The sequence below is a fragment of the Osmia lignaria genome, chromosome 3, assembly GCF_051020975.1.
Source record: "Osmia lignaria lignaria isolate PbOS001 chromosome 3, iyOsmLign1, whole genome shotgun sequence".
NCBI classification, from domain to species: domain Eukaryota; kingdom Metazoa; phylum Arthropoda; class Insecta; order Hymenoptera; family Megachilidae; genus Osmia; species Osmia lignaria.
Window position 1 is genome coordinate 9,262,931 of NC_135034.1, and position 18,708 is coordinate 9,281,638.

At 37.2% G+C, this 18,708-nt stretch overlaps 1 protein-coding gene across 7 annotated transcripts in view; it reads right to left on the bottom strand.

Moving 5' to 3' along the window:
* The window catches only part of LOC117610975 (TWiK family of potassium channels protein 9), a 222,782-nt gene that overhangs the window by 96,488 nt on the left and 107,586 nt on the right, over positions 1 to 18,708 (bottom strand). For all 7 annotated transcript variants that reach the window (XM_034338846.2, XM_076693346.1, XM_076693348.1 and 4 more), the window contains one exon: positions 6,034 to 6,081. The gene's annotated coding sequence lies outside the window, so the exon portion shown is untranslated. The remainder of the gene's footprint in view (positions 1 to 6,033; positions 6,082 to 18,708) is intronic.

Here is an 18,708-nt window from a genome sequence, read left to right on the forward strand (position 1 = left end):
ACCCGAACATAATTAATATGTACATACCACTGCTTGCTAATTAAATGAATATGTGTCCTTATTCCGCGGGTTAATCACAGATGAAAATTCAAAAGAATAATTTATATTAACAAAATTCTATTTTCAACGGACTTCGATTTTCAGAAAATTAAATTTTTTAATTCTCTAAAATATTATGGAGACCTCCACATATAAATGGATATATCGCGAACAATAATTACTTAAATATCATGGTGTTTGAATATTAATACGAGCCACTGTAGTTTGATTAATCGCGCATAAACAAAATTGCTTTGATTGGGCCGATCCTTTGCAAGAGAAACGATTCGTTGATTGCGTTTTACGAACAACAACGTTCTGTTCTGTTTTCAAAATTATCAGCTGCACTCATCTGGGCGGGGGCGTAATAAATGTTAATTGAAATATCGTATTTTCAATGATACATATGTACATACGTAGCAGGACTTCATTTCATTGCTTCACGAGCAGGTAAACGTTTAATCAAAATTTAAATTTCACGGATGAAACTTCCGGTGGATTTGCAATGCACAGCTCTACGCACTGATGCACCCTAAAATCGGTAAATTTTGAAATTTTCATTCGTGCCGTGAAAAACACAAATATTTATGCCTATGGGAAAATTCCTCTCGGGACAAAAGTGTTCGTTATGTGAAAAATTCTCGCCCAATTAAACATTTCAATTGTTTCACGGTATTTTCTGTTGCTCTTGGTTAAATGAACTAATTACACGCAGAGTTTTGCATTTAGTGTCAAGTTTCGTATATTCATTTTTTCGAATTATTCTTTTCAATGAATTCATGAAATTAACAAGAAAATATGAATTTTCCTCTTTTTCGGTATACACACAGTTTAGTATTGATTTTGCACTGTAATTTATAATATTTTTATATTTAATTTCCCGTCCAACTGGATGGGTATACGTTTATGATGAATTTTATGAAGGTGTAATTTCAATAACAAATATTATAAAGATAATATTATACGATGTTTGCAAACAAATGTACAATTTTAATAAATCACGTGAAATTTCACAATTATTCATTTACTCTCGAATTTTATGAAATATAAGGTACAGCTAAATTTAAATTTTTAATTGGCATCCATTGAACCGGTCTGAATATTAAAAATTGACAAAAGAATTAATTCTGCAGAACTTTTGAAAAAAGTTAATAAATATTTCTAGATAAATCTCTAAAGATAAAAGTCAATTTCCAACGGCTGTAAGTTTATTTAATTGAACCGTTTGACGGAGATTTCGCTGGACAAGAGAATTCTTAGTAAAGTTTTGTCTGGCAGAAAGAGGCCACATTGGTAGCGATAAAGTCGAACGAACATTGACAGACGAAAGGGGCGGAAGGAAAATTTAAGAAACGCCCGCAGGAAGAACAGCCAAAGGACGTAGCTTCTCCTCGGTTCCCGACTCACGTCTCGAATCGTGGTGATCATTTCACGGGGACGTGCTTCCGGTCGCTGGAGTTCCGCCTGGCGGCACGAACAATTCCGCACACGGAATGTCGTAGCCTCTTCGACTGCAGTGCCAGCAGCGTATCGAGCTAGCAAGGAGCTCTGCTTGCTCTTTCCAGCGTTTGCAATTCTCTACCATTCGGTTTCAAGCTGATCCTTCTATAGTAACAGTCTTGCCTCGTTTACGATTAAAGGCTTAATTAGACTGACAATGAACCGGCGACAAACAAACATTTTATTTTCATTTTGTCCACACTATTCAGAAGTTTGTCCCTTAAGAAAATTTAGAATTCATGAGTTCTATGTAAAAATTTTAGTATGCCAAAACTGCTATTATTTCTATCCAAAAAGAATTTAATATCACATCCCTTCCCTTTCTGAAAAACAATTTTGCATATAACCTTCTTTCCCGCATAATCAAGAATTTTTTAGTGTTCCTATTTCGAAACGAATATTAAAATAATTTCACATGCATTTTTCCCCTTTCTCATGCACGTGAACTAGTTTTCAGCACAAAGCTTTTGCATTCAAAGTTCCTGAAAGTTAAATACGAAACTGTATTAATATACTCCGAATTTCACGTAATGAACGCGCGATCCTAGTTTTTAAATTGCGACAGACCTTATTATAATTACAATGTTAAATTATGATATTCATCCGAAGTAAAGTTAAACAAATATTAGATATAATTAACTTTGAACTTTCATTTCGAAATTCCCCCTTTGATGTATGTATAACAGAGTTTCGAAAAACTTCTCAGGGCATATTGTAATGATAAATGAGGGGGGATCAAGATAAATCAGGAGCCGGTTACATCGATAACGAGCGGAATCGTGAATATAGTCAGCGACAAATTCACTGGGAATAATTCAAAAGTGGACGCGTCAGCCATGGGCGGGTGGCACGACGGTGTGACGTTATCGCGGCAAAATTAAATGTCAAATTAATGGAATGATAAATTCGCGTCGTCGAACGAACGCGTCGGCGAACGGAGGCCCAATTTACGGTGCATTACCTGAAATTTAATTCGACGACAGTCGAAACGCGCCAAGAGGGCCGATAAGAGGATGGAAGCAGAGGATCCGACTGATAAGGGAACCAACCTCGTCTGCTTCTGCCATTTCCGTTATAATAATTCAAAGGAAATTCAAAAATTCTTACAATCGCACGAAGTGAGAAAATATTTCATCATTTGCGATAATTAGAAAATTCGAAATTATCCTTCGGTCATTTTCTCCGGGACTGTACAGGATGAGAAGATGAACACATCAGGCAAGAAGAGGATAAAAACGAAAGAACAAATAAGATAAAAAGATGAATATACGAAAGATTGAAAGGTGGAAAAACGAAGATGGATAGAAAGAAAAGAGAAGAGAAAAAGGAAACGGGAAGCAAGCAAAGGGAAGCGTAGAGAAATGGGATAGCGAGAGGAAAAACACGAGATGAAGAGGAAAGGAAGGTAATTCAGAGCGCAGAGATGTTAAGTGTCTGACGTGCTGATGTATAACCATGAAATCCTCGCGATTTCCTTCTTCCAGATTCCGTAGAAGTTTAACGGTAAGGTATGAAGCTGTATCGTCGATTTCCTTGTTTTATTAGATGGTTACCAACGTTTCCCTTGGCGTGTTAGCTTACATTAGGTATAAATGTTCTTAACACCAAGGTAAACGAGAAAAAGTATGCTACAGACGATGCTTTTTATAAAACGTAGCAAGTAGCGAGGAAAAATGTGTTCACAACTGAAGGATTCAGAATTTTATGCTGAGAATAAATCGTTTTAATGTACACGAGTATATTTCTTCATTCAGAATTTTAAAAATTATAAAAATGAGATCATCAAAATTGCACCAACAATATTATATAGCAAACTGAAGCATTGTATTGTGAAAAATTGATTTTGAATATCCTTAATAATTGGTTTGATTACGTGGCTGACTAGATATTGACTATTACTACTGCGGAAACTTGAAAAATTTTTACCCTCAATATAACGAGAGACAACTGTAATATTAATATTAGCTGTAATTGTGGAGAGATCGTGCGACTTCCAGTGTAATGGTAAATGTAAAAATTGTAAACTGGGAAGTATAACAAGGGTTTTGTTCCTCTAATTTCAAGTGCATCATTTCCCCAGTGGCTAACGCCATGGACTTAAATCTTCTTTCAGCAGAATGAATGAGTTTAAAGTAGAAGTATCTACAACAAATAGCCTCCCAAATGAAAGCAATCGAAATTGCACAAAATTATTGAAAAAAAAAAGCAGGAGTTGACCATAGAGATGAAGAACGAAGGGCAGGGAGGATGAAAAGGAAGGCAGTTTGAAAAATCGAGGCCAAAAGCAGGCAACTTTTGCCGCAACCACGCGGCCAGTTGAGTGCGCCCATTGTCGGTAGATCTGGGTCAACCCGGACCGTACTTCCGGTGTAGGTAGAAGGAGAAAGAGACAGTCGAATAAAACGTTGAAGGGAAAAGAAAGGACGAATGTAAGAAACGTAGATGATAAGGGTGAGAATAGAAGAAAGAGCGAGCAGATAACGTCGAGTCAACACCGGAAGGACCGAAAGTCGTCGCTCATCGGCTTTAAGGGGTTGCTTCCTACGAACACAACTTGAACCGGAGGAATTCCGTTAGGGGAAACGTCTTAACCCTTGTAATTGCCAACGCTGCGTGTAATTTCAACTGCTACTTCCGCGATGAGAGGCTGAAGATAACGTTTCCTAATAAACGAGCTTCTATTGTCAGCGTTGATTGAAATTAATTAGAACCATGCACTTGAAAACATGGAATGAGAGATATGGATCAAGTTTCGAGGAGCTTTCGGATAATCGATATATCTTGTCGATATTATTGAATATGCGATGGAATAATAATTATTATTGACAACACATTGTTCTCTTTAAAAAATTTTCATGTAACTTTAGTTTCTCATAAAATATCCTACCATATTTAATATAAAAAATGTGCAATATAAAGTAAAATTCTAAATTATAATTCTAACTTCCAATAACCACCTATTCTTGTTTCTTCAATTTGTCTCTCTTTTTAAAATAAACAAGAATCTACATTTTGTATAATAATGGAAATTTATAGTTGCAGAAATCCAAACGTAAATTTGTCTCAATTTTGATGCTTCAAATGCAAAAATGTCGCATGTTCCTTCACTTTACCCATCGGATATCCAGGCAAAGTGTAAATAATGGGAACGGAAATGCATCGACAAGATATTGTAACGTCCATACGGATATTCGACATCCCCTTCAACCCTTGGGAGAAGTTAGTGTCGCTAATATATAACAATTGGCAATTTAGAGGATCATCTGGGAATACCACGTTACGACATAATTAATGACGATAATCATTAATAAATATTGACCAGCATTGGCAAATATCAAGATTTCCATTTGATTTGATCTGAATGGAAATTAATTTAAAAATTAAATACCACATTTTCCACGAAAGTTTAATTTCATGCAAGAGGAAAAATGAAAATTAACGTGACATCGATAGCATGCATAAACACGACGTCTTTCAGAGAAGCAACGAGGCTTATTACGTTTACAAGACTTTTTCAAAGAAATATTGTTTGCGATTAAACTCGAGTTAAAAGCTTTGCTGTCTTCAAAGCGGAAAATTTACAATCGCTGAACGTTGAAAGCTGGGTCTTTGTTTCCCGTACAACGTAAACGCGAGTGGAACGTCTTAATTTCGAAGAAAATTTATCTCCAATTTTCTTTGAGATGCTGCAGAGAATTTTTAAAAAAGGCAAATCAAGAAGCAAAATTATTTACGATGAGATTAATTGAACGAAATTTATATAAAAATAAATATCTCTGGTTACTGTATTTAATAAAACTTATTTTCACCATGGACCGAATGAAATATTTCCTTATTATATTCGCAAAATGATTATGGACTCGTGACAAGAAGTTTGATGAAAGCTATCCATGCAAGTTGAAGGTAACTTCGAGGTCCAGAAATTAACCTACTTAAAACTACTAACGACGGATCGTAATTCTTGCTTTCTCAAAGTAACGCCCTTCCTAGTGAATATAAATTTCTTCATTAATGCGCGTCATGCTTGCGCATACATTGATTAACGCGAGCGTAAAGCCAACAGAATGGCCCTGCTGGAAATTTTTATCTCGCGAAAACTATAACGAAAAATTAAAAAGTATCTCTTATCGTATAATAAAAACTTTCAAAACATTACATAATTGTTAAATTTTTTAAACAGAGATGAAATCGTTAACGATTCATGAAATAACGCGAGAATGGTTTTAATTTGAAGCGACAGTCGACGCGTTTCATTATGCAAAATTAAAGGAGTTCGTTGGTCACGGTTGAAAAACAGAAAAAAAAAAAAAAAGAAATTCCTTCACGCAATGTTTAACGGGCGACAGGCTTTCCGAAGGAGGTAACGCGTACTACTAGTTCCGGCATGGCTCGAAACCACTTTAATGTCCTCGTTAAAGTCCCAGCCAGTTGGAGGCGAGCCTTTATGAATTAAAGCCTCGTTACTTCGCGAAATTAAAAACCTTGCAAACTTACCATTCCGCCAGTCCATTAATCCTCCTTGCATGCAGCTACGACAGCGATCTGAAAAATCATCAAAAAAATGATCGGTTAATAAAAATCAAGTCATCGAATGTCAGCAGAAATGTAGTATAAATGGAAAAATGAAAAATGAATTGACAAATGGATCTATAATAATTAGAAATAGCCGGTGGTAAACTCGAATTCGTTCAGCATGTGTAATAGCCGTCGGATGCGACTTAATTACACTGCTAGCCATAAAGCTGCGCTGAATCATTGTCACAATCTTCCTCGATTTACGTCGCGCGACACCGCGACCGATGAATTACCATCGTCCATTCCTATCGCATGATTTACAGGTCAATGTATTTTGCATTCCGCTACCCTGGACGTTGGAGAAAGCGTGAAATGGTACACGCTAATCCTCCGGTTCAACCGCTCCCATCCATACATTACTCCTTATTTGTACGGGTCTGACAAGTGTCCAGCCACTCTTTTTCATTATGCCGTTTCAGCATTGTCGTTTCAGATTCACGTGTAATCGTTTCACTTTCCATAAGTGGATCATAACGATCGCAAATTTTGATTTAATGAAAACTTCTGATGATTTTGAGTGAAATTAATGGAAAGTAGGGTAAATTATTTATCCGAGGATCGAATCTATTTTCCTCGTGTATTTCAGCAATAAATAGTTTCGTGGAATTTGCATTCTGAAACCTTAACACTGGCAAACTTTATCCAATATGTCGGGGCTTATATTTTCGAAGCAGTAATCTAAAGTTGTGCAAACATCAGAGACTTCATCGGGTAATTTTTGCTTACCTTTGCGAAAGAATTTCAAAACTTTTCCTCCTCGTTCCACGATTACTTCTTCATTAACTTTTACGTAACATCGATCGGACAAAGTTTTCTTTGAATATAGAAGTACGAGATTATTTCGAATACTCTGATAAATTCATAATTGTATAAAGAATTGTGAATAATAGCTTATGAATTATAATGAATCTTAAGACGTTATCGAACCTAGCTTAGAGAACGTAATATGTAACTCAGTGAAATAAATTCTAACTACCGACTGTATCAGAGAACGACTACATCATTAATTACCACACAATTACCATTAATAATTGATAGTTCAACCACAGCACAACCTCTGCGGTGTAGTTTATTATTCTGATTAACAGGACTCTGTGATCAATAATATCAACCCTCGGATGACGGACCATGAAGAGAATCCCAATTTTAATTTAACATTGCATTTCACAGTCCTTTTTAAATTTCTAAATAATGGATAATAGATTAAGTTCTGCCATAAAAGTTTGATAAATTTTTGAGACATAAATAAAAATAAAAATTGGAAGCTACAAAAATCAGCAAAGATATTTTTTATCAACTTAAACGAGGAGGTTAGTATCACACAACTGGATTATGATACCCTGTAGCTTCTAATGTTGTCTATTACCGTTTACCTTGCTGTCTGTTTACTTCATTAATTTCAGTTTCTAGTTTAGTCAACAGTATTGTTTACCTTCATCCCTTGTTTACTTCATTAATTCTGGTTTCAAGTTTATGTATTCGTGTGGAAGAAAAAAGAAAAAAATTCCAATTTTTCATACATCATATTTGATTCTGTAATGACTTTACTTAGACATACATGGCATCATTGAACAACCCAGCAATTAAAAGTTTTCAACACAGGCTTTTGATAATTTTCGATGGGTCGACTAAATTCACGCTCATGTAAGTGATCCCTGTAAGATCAACGCGATCACCTGTGAATACAACCTGCTAAATGATCTGATGTGTTTGAAGCCATGCTACGAAGGATTAAAGCGTTTACCATGTTCGATCGTGTATACACTAGGCACGTGTTAAGCGGACTTTGGTAATTAACAGAATACGCGGGAATTGATTATACAATCCGAATCATTAGAGAAATTCTCAGAAAGAAGTAATTAATATTTTGTATCATATTTTGCAACAGTCTGGAGAAATTATTTATGAAATGAAAATCTGAACGACAGCTTGTTTCGTTTCTGTCCTAATTTTAAAAGGAAAATATCCGTGTCTGAAGCACAGATTTCCACGGTTGAAATATGGCGAGATTTTCTACAGATACAAAGCTAGGAAGAGCGAAGGTCCTGAAATAACAAGAATACGATTGCTTTGGACGGTCGTGAAATAACAATCGTAAGGACACACTCGACAAGCTTGGGCTGCGCCTTAAATCCTGCAGACCCAGAAATATCTGAAAAGCAGTACGTTGAAAGAGCATAGTAACTGATGAACAGCGGTACCTTCCTTTGAAAAAATTCTAAAGAAATCAAGGCAACCTTGCAAAACCCTAGCGAAACCATGAGACTTGAAACAATATTTCATCTAAGGAAGATTTGCATATTTTTAGAGAAAAATATTTTTACTTCACTTTCAGTGCTTTTGTAATGTATTCTGTGAAAAATATAACTTCAATAGGAAAAGTAAAATTTATTACGTCTACTAATGTACGAAGAGAATACATGTACAATAATTAGAAGTACTAACGTGCAAATGATTTTCAAGTATAATTGAAATGGTTATGACAAGCTTCTAACGATGCTCAAATGTGCAGGACTTCGTTCCATATTAAATAGGTAAACTTTGCTTAGGAAAATATTTCTACAACTGGAAAACATTAAAGTTAGCTTGGCCGCTAATTCAGCTAACGCAAGCGTTTCGAAAACATTTTCAATTAAGTTCCGTACAACGCGAGCGAGAACTTTAATTTTAATTAAAATTGTAAAAAAAAATACACTACTGTGTACTACCTGTTAACAACTTTAGCTACTGTTTATATCAAAATTTCTGCTTTATCGTCAAATAATATGATAGTCACAAACTTTTATAATACACTGTTCAGAGTAATTAGAGGATCTGTTGCCCTAATGAATTTATTGATTATTCAAGTAATTTTATTAATGCTCCAAACATTGAAAATAGAAACCTAACTTGTTATAGTTTTATTATATTAACATTAATTTTGAATAATTATAAGAAAAATTAAAATACTGTTTCAACAGAGATACTAGTTTCTAACAAACTATCATAAGCTCTTGTAACGTTCCATTTACCTCGATTTTCCAAAAACCCACAATTCAGTTACAAACTTTACAACTCCTCTACCTCTAACACAATTATGTCAGAACTCTAAAATGGTTCTACCATTTGCAGTTCCCTACTTCTCACTTTATCCTTCAAGCTTCAATGACTGTCTATGTTAAAACAACTTAATCCATAACATAATTAATTTATATCGTTGACTATAATCATGACACAACCTAGGATTTTTCTAAGAAACAGGAAGTTATCGAGCGTCAATGGTGAAAAATGTCAAGTGGAAGATTGCTATGAAATAACAAAGAAGACCGGAAGAAACAAGCTTAAGCAAGGAAAATTGAGGAAAACTCATTGCACTCATATTTCATAGGATGGAGTAGAGCGTAAATTCAGTTCGGCGAATGGTCGTCACTGTACAGAAATTACAGGTGAATGAAGAAGAAGAGCGAAAATAGAAGTGAATAGAGTCGTCGGATGGTGGAGACAGCTGAAAGTGGTCTGTGGTATTCCCGCGCTACGGCGAGTATTTTGTTTCAGGACGGTCGTTATCAGCGGAACTGTTGTGTGTTCGTTTCATCGCTCACTTTAGGCGAGACTGTTTTCGAGGCATCGGTTTTGTTGCGGCCTGACACCGAGCGCGAACGCCAACAGTTACGCTTCCCTCGCTTTTCCTCGTTTTTGTTGCGAACCGGAGGCTCTTGTATACTCGTCGACCGACCACCACTGTTCTGACCCCGCAAAAACTCTGTCAATTGCGGCGATCAACTCCATGGAACCTGGACCGCTTGGGAAACTTAACGATATCTCATTTAATTGCATCGTTTAATTTTTTTTTCCTCTAATCAAATTTCTTTTGTGGTGAAGGGGTTGATACGTTCGATTTTGCTTAGGTATATCTACCCATAGCAATGCTGAATTTTAGTGGGCTTGAATGTGTCAGATACCATTAACGAATTGATACATTAAAAATTTTAATGGCTGAAATTTTTCTTTAAAATAACGAGGGAACCTAGCAAGCTGCAGTAAAGATCCATCAACGGATCCAATGTAATATAGCTCGCAGCTGCAGCATCGCTAAACTTCCAGGGCGACATCCAGCCGTTATTATCAGCTACCTCGGAGACAGCGTTGATGTACAATAGGGTGTGCTGCTTCAGGGTGTCGCGAACCTAATCGCCTCGTAATAGAGCTTAACTATTTTAATGAGCAGCTATACCTGCCATGGCATGCTCGCGTTTTCGGCCATCTCCTTCTCCTTACGCGAGTACACTCAATTTACCCAAATAAACTACCCTGCCTACCGAAACACAGTGCGTCAAATTAAACCGGCAAACAGTGGTTAACATTCGACATAGATGCCTCTGCGGCATAGCTCGACCGCAGTCTTTTAAGATTCAACACGCAACTGGCAACGGTTTGGCTCGGTGAATTTGCAACTGTCCTGTTTATACCGTTCCCGTTGCTGTTTGTTAATTATACAACGGGCTCTACTAAGAGAACGACTGCCGGAATAACTTAAAGATAATAAAGACGGTTCGTCGTGGAAGTTTCTCTTAAGCGTTGAACAAGAGGATTCCGTAGCATGAATTCAACTTTCAATAGAATCCTGTGTCGAAATTCGAATTAAGTGTCTAAAACATTTTACGAGAAGTCTAATTAGGAAATATGTAATCGTTCGATGATTACGCAAATTGCGGTGTAATTGAGAGTATGGTACAAACGAAAGTATAATAATTCGACGAGTATAAAATTGCTAGAAGTATCGTTTTATCGATTGTATATAAATTTCTTTTTAAATACCTCTACTTTCATCGATATTTTATAAATTGGTATTTTCAAAAGTGCTTTAACGGTTGAATCGATCAGATTTCTCGATATTTCAATTGTACTCGATAGCAACATCAATATTTGCAATTACATCCGACAATAGAAACATCGATTGAAACCGATTGCATTCAAGCGATACACGAACAACGTTCAAACTATTTGAATAATTGATTTCGATCGTTGTCAAGCTAACTTCTCTCAGTTTTAAACTAATCAACGATGAGATGTTCAGTTTCCAAGAATATCTCCGTGAAAATTCAACAGGATTCGTTTTATTTTCTACGGGCTTCAAGTGCCATTGTTATTTAGTTAGAAACTACAAAATGGATTTAAATTGCGACACGATAAATAGCTACGGAGTTTCATATTTTCTTCGCGAGATGCAGATTTTCTCAAGAATTTGGATATGTTCTAACTTCCGGCTTAAAATCCGTACAAACATTATTCCAGGCTTAATTAAATGGTAATTGTTTAATAAAATTAAAACGAAGAATGTTTGTACTTCAATTTACTCCTCGCGAGTAATTCTGCAAGTAGTATAAGTAAACCATTAAGGGGTCAGACATACAAAACGATTCTAAAATAAAATATAAATTTGAATTTACTAACGATGGAGTATCTTTTAATGTTTCTTAAAAATCTCTTTTCTTATCTCCTCATTGTCCAGGAGTCGATCTTTACAGATTCATATCAAATGCCGAGCACAACACGGAATAGTCGGACAAAAGAGAGGGTGCTCTCGGTCGAATGTACCGTCAGGAAAGGTGCATTCGAAGGCGATAAACGAATCGTAGCAAACGCGATGTAATTCGATTTTCCTTCGTGCTCGATGAAGCGGTTTTCTCGTCTTTCTATTGGACCGTGTTTCCTGTACAACGATCTGTGTACACACCGATATCGACCCTCTCGTAACTCATCGTTACGACCTACCAGAGAGAAGATAATAACTCTAAAACTCTCGTTTATGCTTACGCGACCGATTTGCCTGGTGAATCATGGGTAATTTTGATAAACACTGGCTGAGTGTATTCCCGCGATAACAGCTTTGATTGGTGTACTTTTATTGCCCTGATCGATCACGTTCATCTGCGTTTACACCGTTTGTTAAACGCTGTAAAAAGTCAGAATGGAAGAGAATCGAGATTTTTTTAATCACTTGCCTCTGAAATCGTCTACTTGTACTACTGACGCTCTCCATCCACGCCTCTGTAATCGTTTACTTATACTACTGACGCTCTCCATCCTCGTTCTCTGTAATCCTTTACTTATACTACTGAAAGTATTATTCTACCTAAAGAGTTTTTATTCACCACAATGTAAGCTCTCTCTCGTTAGTGAATTCCACGTTATATTTTATTCTCAAGTACAAAGGCCTCTCTTTCTTCTTTGTAATCGTCCCTTGCGCGTAATTCTCTATTCATTTACGTTTACCATTTAAGGGGTTAGAGCGCCTTAACCGTATTTGTATTTTATAAATACCTTACATTTCGTTACTTAAATTTTGAAAAGATAGTAATTTTTGAACGATCGAACGGTAATAAAGAACTGACGGATGTGAATGTGGTATCCACAATGGAACAACAAACCATCTTTGATATCTTCCGCTTCGCTGTACCGATGCACGCGAACCGAAAGAAGCTTACAACTTGTTAGTATCTTCTGCTGCTCTGAATAGCAGAGAAGAACTCGGAATCAAGAGTTCTGATACGTCACTGATACGTTCATAATGTATCAACAATACGGAAGAACGGTATCGATGAAGCTTTTCAATTCTATCTTTGACAATTCTCCCATCGATTCGTTCGGCTTGCTCCATTTCTTTCTTTGAAAACGGAAGGAAACCGGTGATATTTAGAAAAATTTGACGCAAACAGAATTATTTAACTCTAGATAATATTCAAAATTACCTTTCGATTTTTCTCTATTAAAGTTTGCCTTATTTCAGTTCTCTGTTGTAACGGTAAATCAGAATCATCGCGATAACTTCAGCGAATCAAAAGCAATAAAAAATTTAAAAAAATTGTTCAGGTGAAATTCGTCAAACTTTTTCCCTGCAGCCGTTGTATAATTCGTTACACGCGTCGGTTATTGTTATAAACAGGATTCACAGTGAAATTCGGTTGGAACTGGTAAAAGTTCGGTAACGGGAAAGGCGAAACAAAAAGTAAATTGAACGCGGAAACGTGTAGAGGTGTGGAAGAGGGGTGGTGGTTTCGGGGTGTACACCCGAGGATTGAAAGCTCAGAGATACGCTGATTTATAAAATAGCCGAGTAGAACCGACGCTGTTCTCTACCGTTGTTAATGGTTCCCGCTAATTTGTATAAATTGCCATGAAATTTATGTTTTTCCGTCGGTTCACGACCGGGGAACGCTTTATTTTACCGAACGAAAACTCATTTTCCCGGTACACACAACCGGTCTTTTTGTTGCTCTTGCTTATCGTTTATCACTGTTCTACCGATATCAGTTTATTAATCAAATGAAACGCTAAAGAATCAAATTAAATAAATCAATGATAAAGAATTTCGAAGCATTAGAATTTTTAATTTATAAATTTCATATCTTTCTTTATTTAATTTTTCTCATACTCTGTGATAATAATTGACCGTATCTGAGAAATTTTTTTTTCGACGTTTCAGTTTCACCAGAGACCTAAACAACAGCGTCGTCTCGAAAATAGAGAATTTCAGAAGCAACGTTAAAACATCAAAGCGAGCAGCGTCAGTGAAACGTGGCAAACTTTTCAAGCACGCTTCGCCTCGACCAGCGAAAATTCGGCAATAACATTTTAATTCACGGTACACGAACACGGGGCTGTCGTTACGCTCCCGTTCGTCGACATTTTAACCACGCCAACATGGCGGATAGCTGGGCGAAAATGAAGGATATGCACTCGCGATACAGGCTGCAGTTTTTCAAACCGTGCCTCCGTATGACAGCCGACGTGGCATCGCTTTGAAATTTATGTGGAGAACACGAGTCCACCTGAATTCACCGCGTATAGTAAGCTTACATCACTGATGCATAACACACGTATACATGTAGATGTAGGACCTTAGATGACGCGTATCGTGTATACAGGGTATCTTCAAAAGTTGCAATCCTGTGTAAAATTTAATCATCCTGATACAAAAAAATCCTAAGTCTAAATGGAAAATAAAGATCTCAATATTTAAACAATGTTCGAGTAAAGAATGAATTATTGCTTTTTGGGATAGAAATTTTGAGAAACCAATTTTTATTCTCCTATGACTAGTGTATCAATTTGGCTAGAAGCTTAACGAACACCCTGTATATATCAGGTAGCCAAGCGGTGGGTTGTTGGAGTATCGGTTTTGCATTTTTCAAGCCGATAATTTATCAATCTCGTCCACCCTCGACTCTCGTCCCTCGATCACCATCCCCGTCGACGAACAGAGGGGAGAGAAAGAGGAGAGCGGTAGGGTGGTCGAATTCGACTAGGAACGATCGTTCCTGGCAGGAAAATAATGAGACTCTTTAAAGGGCGGAAGTTTTCGTCCGCAGGAAGAGCGAGTGGGAGGGAGGGGGTATGGAAAATCGATTTTCGCACTTTGTCGACCGCGCTCTGTCGGCTCTCGTGTTTGTCCAGGATGAATTTATTCCCCGATTGAAAGGTGAAACGACGGAGTTACGAGCGGAACAAACGATTATAGATTTTTAATTGACTTGGGAAATTAAAATACTATTGCTTTGTGTACAAAGCTCGATGATTTTCTAGCTAAAGTTAATTACTCTTCGAACAATTATTCCGAGAAATTGCAGTTAAATTTTCTTCAATCTATCGTATTTCCCTGTACGCTTTTAACATTCTAATCGCATCTTTTATTAGAGGGCTGATGATTTAATAATTCTATATAGAAAAGATAATTTGAACAATGATCAACTCTGATATCTATCGATACCGAAAATGAGTAATTTTTCTTTTGCGAGCAATAAAAATCCAGAATTTCTCTGAAAAATTACAGAGTACCTCGGAAACCATTACGAAACGGTAATGTATTTACAGAATTCTTAAAGCATCATTTAACACGAAACGTATTATTCGTCGATATGAAAGCATTCAATTCCATTGGCAGAAGATAAATGGCAAGACTGTCCTTGCCGAAAGCCATTCTTCACTTTAGTCCAGCTCCCTTTTCCTGCCTGTTGTTCTCTGCAACGAGACAGGAATCTTGTTCCCTGAAAATAGGTGAACGTACACGAGCGTCTCGACTGGTGGAGGAAACGAGCCAGAATTCCTGGGGACAGATTTTTAAAAGGAAGTACCGTCACGGTTGAACGGAAAATCCTGCACGGTAAAAGACGCTCATCTTGCACGGAACAGCGATCCGAAATTATTGGGTCATCGCTCAACGGCAGAGCCGTTATATTATTCGAAGGTGTGGCTTCGCTGCGAGCGTGTCTTGTTCCTGAAATCATTATTTAACTTCGTCCTCGGCTTATTCAGCAGGACGAAAAGCAGAGGATGGTCGATTGCCCGATCGAGTGGAAGATAAAGTTCAAGTAGACCGTTTTTAATATCCAGCCCGGCGTGTTCTAACGGAGAAAAATTGATCCTTAAGATGGAAAATTTTGCTGTAAATATATCACGTATTTTGGCAATATTCAGAAGAAAAGAATTCAAAGTCTCACAACAGTTTGTTAAGAAAATCGTGAATTTCTAATACGTCGAGGGGAAGAAAAATGAATCTTTTCCTTCCTTTGAAACCGAAAAATGCACACGTAACTGTACACGTCTCGCGAGTTTCACGGAGAATTCTCAATTGCTTTGGCGAAACTTTAAACACGGTATGCAAGTTTCAACCGTTTTTCATAGTTAAGGAGTCGCGGACTGTGTTGGTCGGACTTTCAAGTAGTAAAGAAGTGTATAGGGTGAGCCGCACCGGCAAAACTATGCCAGTTCCCTGGAATACCAGAGATCTTTACGAGTCAAAGTATTTTTCCAGCCGGCTAGACCTTCGCTGGACTAGCCAATAAAATTTGATATCGAAGCATTCCGTTGATAGCAAGAATTTTCGATCGAACCCCCTGTATAAACAATTCCAATAAGATCCACTTCGACCAACCAATTTCCAGTTAACTTCTCTTTGCAATATAACATCCTCATAAATGAATATATGTAAACCTAAAAATATCTGAGAAATATCTACACTGTATATCGTTTGAAACGAATATTCATGAAGGGGTTAAGTGTAGAAGACATTTAAGGCGATCAAACACTGGGAAGTTCGTTTATACGAAATACCATAATTGTCTGAGAAAATTCTATTCTTTCGTCTTTCAGGAGAGTTTGGATGGGCAAACTTGTTTCTAGCGTCGCTAATGGCACCCCTTATCTTATACAATTCGCGCCTTCCATCAGCCGCTCTTTTATACGATGCAAATCGCTTTTTTGTTCAGCTTCGCTGAAGGACGAGCCGGGAAATTGCTCGTGACCTCTTGAAAGGATTCCTCTGGCGAAACGGAGGACAAAGGTAGCCACGGTTAGATCTAGCCCTTTGTCGTGGCCCGATAATAATTGTCCCTCCGTAACTCGTGAGATGCATTCAGGAGTGCGTTAAAGTGTATCACGGTGTCCCAGTGTTTTACGTAAACCTTCAGCTGTGTAACGTCGAGATACCGAACCCAGAGGGAATTTATTATACGGCACCGGCTTCCCTTTGAACGGAAATTAAGATCTCGATGGCATTGCCAGAAGACTGTGACACGATTTCACAGGGTACAACGACGTGGCGGATGTAAATCTTTCAAATAAATTTATGAGCTACTGGAGAGAAGCATCGATGCAAAAGTTATGAAATCGTTCACATCTCTTGCAGATTTCTTACGAATCATCGAGGAAGAAATGCTACCACCATTTTTACCTTATTTTTTGTTAATCGAGGAAATTCTACTAGGTTTATACAGGAACTAGAAATTTTGCGAATAAAAAAGAGCCATTTTCCCTGATCGTCAGAAAGACTCATTCTCAACTGCTCGAAGCATCACTACCATCGAATCATCGCAGGAGAGCTTTTTCGTTTTCAACGACGAGTATAACGTGGCTGAATCACCTGCAATTACTGCCGGTGAATAGAACTATGGAAACAGGGACAACGGATTTTCGGTATAATGATAATTAGATCGTTTTGCACGTTTCGCCCGGTATACTCGTCCCCATTGATCGCGAAACTTAATTGCTCGAAAAAAAATGTCCCTCGAGCACCGTACAGTTACGTTACAGACTAATCACGGAACAATTACGTTTCTGTGCGATCTAAAATTCAAGAAAATCGTGATTCATTTGTATTAAATATGAAAGAACGCGCGTGAAGAAAGTCGAATTGTTTCACTAATTTTTCTATTATTTAGAATGAAAATTCTTATCTTTAAGAATGATCGAATAGAAAATTTAAAAAATATTTTCTGGGACAGAATACCCTCGCTACCTTCAAAGAATATAAAAGAAGATATATGATTCTACTTGAACAAATATTTAGGTGGGAAATCTCGAAAATAATCAGGAAATTTTTTTCTCCTGGTATCGTACTCTACCCTTCAACCATATATCTTCTTTCTTAGTAATATTTTCATATATCATCAAAGAATAAGAAGCGGATGTATTCCTTCGGATGACTTGTGCTGTATATATTTATGAACCCTCTGTCAGACATTATATGTTACCAGTTTCAGTTTATTCATTAATTTACGAACGCGTCCATCGAGTTTCCGTTTCAAACCATAATTATACATAATAATAATTTCTTTTAAAACCATTAAACTGTCTCAAAATAAATAAATAAAGAGAAAGAACTGTTTGAGACAGCAAGTGTTACCTTAATGCCGAATGCAAGGATAACAAGCCCAAGGAATTAGGCTTGGCTGAAATTAGAGGTAGGATTGGTACAAGGGAGAGCAACATCTGGGGTTGACGTTTCGTCAATGAAGCACCGGAAACCCGTGGGCTCTCTTCGTTTCCGATGGAGAAAGTGAGAAGGAAGCAGGTGACAACGGGGTCGAGGGAACGGAACATCGAGAGGAGCAATCCGTAAATCGAATCGTTCGAAGGGGGCGGGGTACACGTATACACGGGCAACGATTTCCTAGGGGCCGATTTCGGCTGAGGTTGTCGTGTGATTTATATGAGAACGATTTCGCGCCTGACGGCACGGCTAATCGCGCGATCATCGCCGCTTGTAATTGATTGCCGATTGCTTCTGTCACTTAATCCTCTCTGCTTCCTAGAAAATTGACGAGACCGGTATACCTATACCTCGATATCGAAAATATTGACGAATATTGAATGGACGAGATGAAATATAATTCGCCGTTATAGAATAAATGTCAAGTAAATTAATAGTAAATAATAATTAGAAGAATCATTTTTAACGTAGCAATTTTTACGTTTCTTTTTTGTCTATGTTCGGTCGGACTAGACATTGACCATTACTACTGAACGCCGCGCCGCAGTAGTATAGGTCAACGCATAGTCGGACAGATACAATAAAATGGAAATTACCAAGATATCCAGGGATAATTCCTTAATATAATGCTTAAGTGTGCATTTCTAAAAGTTATTAAACATAAATAATTCTTATTCAAAGAGATATTTAGATGAAAATAGTAATAGTTTTGAAAAATCATTCGCTTGAAAAAACGATTTCTTCCGGATCGAACAAGTCAAATGGAATATCTCGCGGGAAAATTCATCAAACCGGTATTGTTTACCAAATAACTCGTCGTGACGTGTGTATACGCATCTGGTTGA